Source organism: Microcaecilia unicolor, chromosome 9 (assembly GCF_901765095.1).
Source record: "Microcaecilia unicolor chromosome 9, aMicUni1.1, whole genome shotgun sequence".
NCBI lineage: Eukaryota > Metazoa > Chordata > Amphibia > Gymnophiona > Siphonopidae > Microcaecilia > Microcaecilia unicolor.
Window position 1 is genome coordinate 126,136,108 of NC_044039.1, and position 6,934 is coordinate 126,143,041.

The 6,934-nt window shown below is 41.9% G+C and overlaps 1 pseudogene; it reads left to right on the plus strand.

Moving 5' to 3' along the window:
• Positions 1 to 5,500: 5,500 nt before the first annotated feature.
• On the plus strand, positions 5,501 to 6,366 carry LOC115477077 (annotated as a pseudogene).
• The last annotated feature ends 568 nt before the right edge of the window (positions 6,367 to 6,934 follow it).

Genomic DNA, 6,934 nt, shown 5'->3' on the forward strand with positions numbered 1-6,934 from the left:
CTTATTTTATGTTGCTTATTTTGCAGGTCCCATACAAATTTTTCCATTACCATCCGAAACTTGCAAAAAAATAGGAGGATAAGTGCTCCTGCGTTAACTCAGTGTTAGCCAGTTTCCAATATTTTCTGCAGAGGATTGTTGGTCTACTCTTCAGTGAGTTTCAACTGCATGGTGCCCTGATTCACTGCTCTTTCAGTCTCATAAGAAAAGTATGGGAGCTTGAGAAATACCTGGTTCAAACTTAGCAAATTGCTGGACAAGATGGGGGGAGAGTGTATATGGTGCAAAGAGTCAAGGGGCCACTCTTTATGGGCAATGGGGGCTGTTACTGGCCCCCGTACCTTGCAATGAAGAATACTGCATTAGCTATTGCCTCTCAATGCAAAAAAAAAAAGTGGGTAGAAGCCCCAAAGGCTAATTGCATGGGTTTCTAGCACTGAGAATTTCACTCCTGATCTGTGATGGGCCAAAGTGCTAGCATTAGTTTAGGTTGCTGTGATTTATTTGTGATTCTTCTTTTTGATCACCTACCTCTCCCACATGAGGTAGGTGAACCAGAAGCAGATCTCCCTTACAACCCCCAATATATTGAAAAGATGTTCTAAGGTGAACATACTGACTCTTGGCAACAGGCACCATCATGAACATCATCAGAGGCAATTGCTGTGGGACTTCAGTGACTCTTGCCAGAGGAGTGTCTGATTTCTACAGCTGTGGGACCCCAGTGATGTGACTGTCATCACATTTAAGCGGGATTGTTCTAATGTACACTTTTGGAACATGCTAATGCTTGGAAGTGGAATGAGTGCCCCTATTTTCCACTCTTGCATCAGGCACCATCATGGGCAAAAGCTGTGGGACTTCAGTGATGTCACCAGTGGCAGCCACCTCATTTAAGCAGGACCTCTCTGTGAAATGTGGCTAGGGGTTCATGGCCAAAAGAGCACACCAGGTCCCTTTGTGGTCCCTTCTGAGCACTTAGGAGTAGAAATAGGGGAGTATGACAAAACTACTTAGATGGGGAAGAGGAAAGGGAAGAGCATCAATGTGGTGCAATCTACACCAGTGGTTGTAAAGAGACCTATGGACCAGCATTTGAAAGATCTCCTGCCAAATCTTCTTTAAATTCAGGGGTAAGAACCCCCCATCCTAAGATACTGCTTCAGTTATTACCAGAGGTTTATCTCTTGTATTTGGGTATTAACTTTTGTCTTCTACCAAGTTCTGTGAGAGAAGTTTTCTGTATTACGTATGTTGAAGATGATCAACAAAATGTGGTTTCATTTCCAATATCTGTTGAGTTTCAGTTTGATCTAAGTGCTCCTGTTGAGGCGGTAGGGATCTCTTGTTAGGGACTCATTGTTATACTTATTTGGAATTTTTGGTGCAATGGTGCTGCTGAAAACAGCAGAGTTAGCTGGATTAAAGTATCTTTCGGACGTGAGGTATAGAAGTGGCTAACAAGTGTCTTTGAAACATGAGGATAAAGGGTTGCCGGCTGCACAAACCTGAATATTCAGTGCCAGTGTCCAGACATGGCCAGCACTGAATATCCGGGCATAACGCTGGCAGCAACCAACCCCCCCCCCAAAAAAAAAAAACACTGACTGCCACTGACTGAATATTTAACCCTTAGAAATTTATAAACTTTCCTTAATGTTATAGCAATTTGCATGCTGCTAGTTCACTACATTGGGAGTAGAATATTTTTTTCCTAGTGTGCATTAAGAAAATGTGTGCCCGATAGACTGTAGGAGTTAGCCCATCTAACTCCTGTGGTTGGTGTTAGCCTAGATATTCAATGCTGGGCCATTTCCAGTGACTGACATTGAATATCCGGTTTATTTCAGGATTGTTTGAACTTAACTGGCTAAGTTGATATTCAGCACTGGCCAGTTGAGTTCAAACCAGCCAAGGATATTCCACCTATTGACGCGGCCATATTTGGCAGCCAAACATAGCCGGCCAGCTACTGAATATTGGCGCTGACTGTGTATGTCACGTGACATAGCCGGTCATCCAGCTAGCTACAAGTTAGAAGTGGCGCACTGTGATATAGAATACATTTAGCGAGTTGTGTGTTCATAAATTCTAATTTTTGCCAATTAGTGCTCATTATTGCTTGTTAAGTGCTGTTATCAATGCTAATTAGCTTGTTAAGCCAATTAAGTTATGCACGGTGTTATAGAATCCACCTGAAGTTTTGCATAGATCTCTAGGCATGCTATATAGAATTCAGGGGTAAGCACTAATATTCAACCGAGATAACTGATTGGGTTAAAAATTGGTTGAATGGTAGGAGACAGAGGGTAGTAGTAAATGGAGCTTGTTCTGTAGAAAAGGATGTCATCAGTGGAGTACTGCAGAGATCGGTCCTAGGGCCGGCTCTTTTTAACGTCTTCGTGAGCGATATTGCGGAAGGGCTGTCTGGTAAGGTTTGTCTCTTTGCGAATGATACTAAACTCTGCAACAGGGTGGACACCCTGGAGGGTGTGAATAACATGAGGAAGGACCTAGTGAAGCTGGAGGAATGGACCGATATTTGGCAACTAAGGTTTAATCCCAAAAAATGTAGGGTCATGCACTTGGGTCGCAAAAATCCGAGGGAACGGTACAGTATAGGGGGTGAAGTGCTTCAGTGTATGAAGGAAGAGCGGGACTTGGGGGTTATTGTGTCTGATGACCTTAAAGCTTCCAAACAGGTAGAAAAAGCGACGGTCAAAGCCAGAAGGATGCTTGGGTGCATAAAGAGAGGCATGACCAGCAGGAAAAAGGAGGTGATAGTGCCGTTGTATAAGTCTCTAGTGAGGCCCCATTTGGAGTACTGCGTGCAGTTCTGGAGACCGCACCTACGGAAAGATATAAACAGGATGGAGTCAATCCAGAGGGCAGCTACGAAATTAGTAAGCGGTTTTGAATTCAAAAATTATAGGGACAGGCTTATGAACCTCAACATGTATACGCTGGAAGAGATGAGGGAGAGTGGAGACATGATAGAAACATTTAAATATCTCAAGGGCATTTATGTACAGGAAGAGAGCCTTTTTCAAATGAAGGAGAGCTCTGGAATGAGGGGTCATATGACAAAGTTAAGAGGGAATAGGCTTAGGAGTAACCTAAGGAAGTATTATTTCACAGAAAGGGTGGTGGAGGCGTGGAATGACCTCCCGATGGAGGTGGTAGAGTTGAGGACTGTTCCAGAATTTAAAAAGGCATGGGATAAGCATGTGTGATCGTTTAGGAACAGGAAGAATTAGGGGTTACAGAAGATGGGCAGACTGGATGGGTCATATGGACTTTATCTGCCGTCATGTTTCTATGTTTCTATAACTGGCTACCACGCACTGAATATTAGTGCTTACCCAGCTAAGTACCATTTAACCAGCCAGGTGCTGTTCCTGGCTGGTTAAATGGTTTTGAATATCAGGGGGTGTGCTCTGATTTGTAGTGCACATTCTTAAAGTTCATTGCATCAAGCTTTCATTGTGGAACCTGAAGGAGAGAGGGGAAAGGGGGTGGGAGTATGGTTTCACCAGCGGCGCACCTAAACTCAACAAATAAGCTGTGGAACTCTTTGCTGGAGGATGTGGTAACAGCGGTTAGTGTATTTGGGTTTAAAAAAGGTTTGGACAAGTTCCTGGAGGAAAAGTCCATAGTCTGCTATTGAGGCAGACAGGGGAAGCAACTGCTTGCCCTGGGATTTGTAGTATGGAGTGTTGCCACAATTTGGGTTTCTGCCAGGTACTTGTGACCTGACTTGGCCACTGTTTGGAAAACAAGATACTGCGCTAGATGGACTATTGGTCTGACCCAGTATGGCTACTCTTATGTTCTTATGTATCTTACATGGAACCTGGGGCAAAGTGTGCACCTCCCTCCAGGCAGCTCACATCCCTCTCCTTTAAACAACTTTATGTTCCAGGGCAGGGCTCTGCGTACCTGCTCCGCATTGCATACCCCCTTGCTGCCGGCACCTGAGGTGGATCACCCCCTAGGTATACTAGAGTGTTTCACTAATGCTTCTTGGTGTTTTTTTTTATCTACACTATTTTTTCATCTTTATCCTTCTAGAAAGAGCAGGTTATCACTCAAAATATTCTTCCCCATGGATATTCCTAGTATTGCAGTATCTTCTTGCTCAAAGTTATTCACTATTACTTTTTCTGTTTGGGTCATATTTTAAGTCAAGTTCCTTCCACAAAGAGGAACATTTTCAAATAGCCTAAATAACAACGTGCTATGTGGGTAGGTTTATATATATACACACAAATTTTCCAAGAGAAACTACCTGTTTTTTTCTCTCTATGTTAAACATTGGCTCACTATACATCTGTTATTTGTACAAGCAGCCAAATGAGGACAAAATAGCTGGTGTACATTTGAAAACTGAATATACGTGTGATTTCCTCCCCTAACTTAAATTTGCCCGCAGCAAATCTTCTTAATCTTGCGGCTAAAAGTATGTATGATGTGGAAACTTTGCATGCTTTTGGTGCACTCAGGAATGCAGGTTTTTGCCAAGTCATTGTACCTAGGTAAATTGTAATTTTTCCATATACATGGTCTTGAAAATTGTCTTTTCTACAATAGTGGTTTTCTGTCCACTGTTGGCCAAAAGATTACACCAATAGTGAACAGAAGACTGCTATAGTACAAAAGGCATTTTTCAAGACATTTGCACAGAGAAATTATGATTTACCTAGGTGGCATATATATTATATATATATATATGTATGTATGTATAATTCCACTGATAGGCTAAAGTTCTAAAATTGGTTGCAATTACCACTTATACAACATCCTAAACAACCGTCAACCGTTTCAATTAATTAACTATCTTTATTCAATAATAATTTCAAAAAATCACAGTGTTATTCACTTACAAGTTAAAACTTTTCATGCTCAAACTCTCTCACTCAACTATCTCACACATACACACACCATACTCACATCTTACTAAAATTAATATCAACAATTCTTTTCAAAAAGTATTTTCACCACATTTAGAATCTTAAACACACAGTAGTTCTAAATCCTGTATGGTCGTAATTCCAAGGGACAAAGGTCAACCTCAAGTCATAATCTTCTGCTTGTTAACCCATGCAATCAGGTATAGTATTCTCGGGCATAAGTGCTATTCTATAAACCATGCCTAACTTTAAGCGCAGCTTATAGAATCGCACTTTTGCCAGCGCCAATTCTTTTGGTGCCATATTATTTTTATTTTTTATTACATTTGTATCCCGCGCTTTCCCACTCATGGCAGGCTCAATGCGGCTTACATATTGTATACAGGTACTTATTTGTACCTGGGGCAATGGAGGGTTAAGTGACTTTCCCAGAGTCACAAGGAGCTGCCTGTGCCTGAAGTGGGAATCAAACTCAGTTCCTCAGTTCCCCAGGACCAAAGTCCACCACCCTAACCACTAGGCCCAATATTGTGCCTGGGTTATAGAACAGTAATGTTTATGTAAATGATTGGCATCAATAATTGATAATCATGTTCGTAAGGGCTGGGTGCTATTCTATAAACAGTGAACATAAATTGCTTAGAACACAACTGCCACAACGTCCCTACTGCAGGCGGCGTTATCCATCTTACTACATGCGCCGACCCTATGGGCGGAGACCACAGTATTCTAATCCTCCTGTACAGGGAGAAGTCATAGAGGGTGCTGACAGTCAAGGTGCAGGAGAGCAAGGCAGACCTGTGAGACAGAATATGTACCGGGGTTACAGACCACGATTCCGCAGGGGACCACCCCGACAAAGACAACCAAGAGAGGAAGGGAATGAAGAAGATAAAGAAAACCAGGGGGATGGGACCCAGAGTCAGCAGCCACCTCAGCGTCGATACCGTCGTAACTTCAATTACCGACGTAGACGCCCAGAGAACCCTAAACCACAAGATGGCAAAGAGACCAAGGCAGCCGAACCACCAGCTGAGACTACGTCCGCACCCGAGGCCGAGCAGGGCGGGGCTGAGTAAATACCGGCTTTCCATCTCTACCATCATCCGGTTTAGTCATCAAAGAAGACAATGAAACACAAATTCCAGCAATAAGAAATGAACCAAGAATTGGAACTGAAGATCTTAAGTGCTTGCTTTTTGCTGTTGACCAGATACCTAGAACAACTGTCTGCAGAACTTATGCAGCTTGGAGTTTTTTTTATTATTACTTAAATAAGTCTCCTTTTGCAAATGACAACATGTTTTTTTAAAAGCCTATTTTTTCTCAATATACCTTTTAAAGGTTTTTAAATTGTTTCATATCTGGTCAAACTGAGATTTTTGGGAAGCTCATTTTTAATTTGTATGGAACGTACACCTGATGATTTTTTTTTTTTTCAAATGTCAACAAACTGCAAGCATCTGTTAATAAAGATCTTAAATCTGAAAAAAAAAAAAAAAAAGAACACAACTGCCAAAGGGCTGTACATGTAGGCAGAACATGGGCATGTTATGGGCATGTTGCCAAGTGACACCCGCGACTTTAGAGCACTATCAGTTGCAGGCATTTTATGTTGTATTTAGACACGCCCACTTATGCCAGCCATTGATCTGCCATAAACAGGCATGCCTAACTTTTGGTGCATCAAAGTGGTTTTGCACCGGTATTCTATAAAGGTTTCGGCAAGCCCTTAAGCCATCAAAGGATTGCTGCTAACCCCCTAATTCTGTAAAAGTCACCAAAAATTGTGCATGCAATTTAGTTGAATGAGTCAATTAGTGCCAATAATTGGCTTTTTAACAAGCAATTACTGGCACTAATTAGATTTAATTGGAACTTACATGCGTATCCTGTGCCTAAATTATACAAATAAGTAAAAAAAAAGGGGTGTGTGGAAATGGGAGGGTCATAGGTGAAACCAGGGCGTTCCTAGCATTTATGCGCGTTGTTATAGAATAACGAGGATATGCACCTAATGTAGG